This window comes from Pimephales promelas, chromosome 7, assembly GCF_988280905.1.
Source record: "Pimephales promelas chromosome 7, fPimPro1.hap1.1, whole genome shotgun sequence".
NCBI lineage: Eukaryota > Metazoa > Chordata > Actinopteri > Cypriniformes > Leuciscidae > Pimephales > Pimephales promelas.
Window position 1 is genome coordinate 3,156,747 of NC_142775.1, and position 4,257 is coordinate 3,161,003.

Genomic DNA, 4,257 nt, shown 5'->3' on the forward strand with positions numbered 1-4,257 from the left:
CTGTGAAACGTCTTGCAAATGCACTTTAAAGCAAGAAATATCTCAATTTTCCAGGTAATTGCAGATTTGTAATTAGGATACTTACCAGATTTGTTGCTACATTTTCTGAACAAACATTTTGTGGTGCGTTTTAACCCTCCATGCAATTGCTAAGGTGTTCTGGGGTGCTAGGATTTCTGGATAAATTGAATTATGGGATATTCCAGAATAACATTTATTTTACCCCGCTGACTTTCTTTTGCTTGGACCTATTTTTTATTTTTTACATTTTTCTTCCATGTATATGGAATGGAATTTTCTTTTTTCCATTTTACATTTCACAAATAATTATAAAGGAACTGATTAAACATCAACCTATTAAGTAGAAATAGTGAAATACTATTTAATGTAAAACACTCCGGTAATCATTGTTTTATTTACATGTGCTAAAAGTGAGTGGGAAAAAAAAAAATACTGTTCAATTGCAGACGTTATAGAGATAAGATAAGTTAGATAAACTCAATGTAATTGAGGTAATATTGCCTAAAAAAATTTAAGTTTTGAGTCACATGTTTTTAAGTAAACAAACTCAACATATTTGAATAATGTGTACTTAAAACAATGACAATACAAAGCAAAAAAAAAATTGACTTTTGTAAATATAAAATTGTATGGTTGTGTACTAAGTTCTGTGAAAACTCAAAACTTTGTTATAATAACTGAAAATAAAACTGTAAGTCATATTAACTGCAAATATTTGAGTTGAGCTAAATGAGCACTTTAATTTACCTGTTATCAAAAGGTACAAGTAGCAGGTAATCCAACCTTTTAAGTTCTGGAAAATTGTGACTTTTAAGTGAATGAACTTAAAAAATTTGAGGCGATCGATTGCCTCGAATTTTTTGAGTTCTGGGAACTTATTCGGGTTTACAGTGCATCGAAAAATTCAGTTTTTAACAGTGCATCCATTTAAAGGGGTCATGAAATTTTACATATAAGATGTCATTGTAAATTTCAGAACCCAAAACTTCCTCGTTAGTATAAAAACTGCTTTTTTTTAATCAAGCTCTAACCCACTGATGTCACATGGACTACTTTGATGATGTCTTTATTTCCTTTCTGGACAGTATACCGTACACACATTTGCAATGGACTCTCAGACTAAATCTAAAATATCTTACACTGTGTTCTGAAGATGAACTGATTTTTACGAAACACACTTAAACTTTATTTGCCACAACCAAGACTATAAAGCATATGAAATACGCATAAATGTTTCACACTGTTGCCAAATGTTTCAACTATGCAAGAGATATTTCAACATTACAAGTCTTCAAAACAATTCCACACATGCAAAGGCGGGGTCGTTAGAAATGCGACACCACCCATCCTACGCTATCTCACGACCAATTCGTACGAATTCGTACGAGTGATTCAAAAGTGGCTAATTTGTACTAATTCATACGACTTCGCTCACTCGTACGAATTCTTACGATTTGTCTAAACCCCACGTGACGGTTATGTTTAGGGGCGGGGTCAGGGGTAGGTCATTCGTACGAATTTATACGAAATTGCCTAATTCGTAAAATATGTACGACCTAGCAAAATCGTACTAATTCGTATGAGTGAGGTCGTACGAATTGTTACGAATTAGCCACCTCGTAAAATTCGTACGAATTCCCGTGAGATCGGGTTGGCCCATCAGAACAAAAGTGTTCGAAAGAGAGGCTCAAAAACAGGATAGAAAAGAGAATAAGAATAAAAATTAAAAATGGACCATAGAGAATTTGATCAAGTGTTAAAATCCCCCTGTAGTTAAAAATTGTATCGAAATGACATATTTAAACGTTATTTCCTTGAAGAAAAATTCTTCGTGCCTTAAACTAGCTTGAATGTAACTCGACACCCTTGCCTCATTTAGTATAGGCGGTTCTATGAATATGCAAATGAGCCCCGCCTCCATTCATTGTCTTTGGTTCACTGCAGAAAATACTCAGCAATGCTGTCGACTTATGAACTTACACATGGTTTGACTTAAAGCATATTAAAAACACCACACAGACACATAAACAACATTAAAAGCTGGATTTTCTAAAATGCAGTTCATGACTCCTTTAAGGATGAGCAATAATTGTCATATTAAGCACCTCAAACAATCTCAGTGCTTTACTTAATTAATTAATAATTTACATTAATATGCAACGAGTGACTGTCTTGATGAGTGATTCATTGAATCATGTACTCAACAGTTCGTTTAAAAACTGATTCATGCCAGAACAAACCAGACTTCTCACTCGAGCCTTCGCAAAAACAGATAACGTGGCAATATTAGCATTAAGTTACTCAATATTTAAATCAGGTTGTTATGAAAGTAATATCACATAATAATCATGATTTTGGTCATGATTTGGAGTTACGTTCCAGTTCTTTTTGGTTTTAAATCACGTCGGCATATTATTTCCTGTGCTACAGGAAGTGATGCGTTTCACTGAGAGCACTTAGTGTCAATAACTCAAATGGTGAGAGATTAAACAACAATTTAATTAATGATTAAACAATCCCCCCTTCTCTCTTTCTCTCTCTCATGTTCAAGAAGCGATGAGTCACTTATATCACCCATTTCAGCAGATTCATGCAGATAAACCCTTATTGCTCTTCACAAAGCCATGCTTTCTAATATTCAGCCAGCGGAGCGTCGCTGACAGCCGTGTGTGGTGTTGCTGAGATCTTCCTCTTGCCATATTTGGAAATACAGAAACATTTGGAGCATATTATGATAGAAAGATGTTTATGTAAGCTCTCAATAAGTGCTGCTTTGACTCTCAATGTAGGACAACAGGATGTTCACGGATACGTTTTGGTGGCGAGAAATGTACCTTATGTCAAACGCTTCCCAGGTCCCACACACACACACACACACACAGGCCTGCAGTATGCGGAAGTCTGTAGATTAATGTCTGCTGTGCTTCTGCAAACTGACGTGTGTTGTCAATCTGTGATTAATGAGGTGCTTTTTATTGACTTGATAAGATTATTCTCACCAGATAAAAGTGTGTCTGTGTGTGAACGTTTTCACCATGAAAGTAAACGAGATCAGGTCCTGCACTGCTTCCTGTGATCGCTTTGCCATCTGTGCTCACCTGTGGCACGAGTGCAATCAAACAGCATCTGTGAAGCCATGTGGGTTCATTGTCTCCTTTTCCTTGCGAATTCTTCAACACTTATACTTGTACACCACAAAAAGTATTCAGACATTTAAATGGTTAGATGCACTCTTGAAACGTGCAATGTTTTGACTGGGTCCCAATTCGCCTACTTATACTATGCCCTACTCTTTTTGTGAATCCTCCATTCAATCTAATATAATTTCCTACCGTTTCGGAGCACGTTGATCTGCCAGTCGTGGGTTTTTCATGCGGACGTAACTCTCTGCTTTGCAATTTGAATGTAATGATCAGTGTTGTGCAAGTTACTTCCAAACTGTAATACATTAGGTACCTACAATATACCTTACAATATTACTGTCTCAGAATTGTAATGCGTTACATTACTCATGTATTACTTTTGAGTTACTTTCACCAAAATAACTAAGTAGTACTTAACTTTGGGGCTGTAACGATATGCAATAAAATCGCGATTCGCCACATCCACGAACCTACAGAATCGCGACACACCTCTTCCAACTCCAGCGTTATTCTCCTTACCGTCCAGATCCAATGCTGCCTTATCTTTAAATTAGGCTATTAGTATTATTTGAAGTTAACATTATAAAATACGTAGACCTACACCACAAAACTAGTTGAGGATAAATTATTTAAAATTCCAGCATTATGGAGGTGACATTTGCAGTCAAAACTTGAAATAAAAATTCTCAGAAAATACATGTATTGAAACGTATATAGGCTACTTCCTTAAAGGACTCCAGACATTAGACAAATATCAGTCTATGTTTTATTTTTAATATTAGGGAAAAGACACACATTCATGCGTGACAAAAAAAAAAAATAGGAGGCAAAATATATTTTTTGTAATTCTGTTAATTACACTGCGCAAATCGGATGAGGAGGGGTTGGCATTTTAGTTTTCGTGTTCGCATTTATGAGGAAAAAACAATGTTACAGACGCGACCGCTCTGAACCGGCACTAAAAGACTGCTTTAAAACTTTCACATAGTCTGTTGCCTTTAAGAAGTAAAATACACTGTAATACAACTGTAATATAAGCCTGACTGAACATGTAACGAGTAAAATATTACTGAAAATTGATTAGTAATGCCTT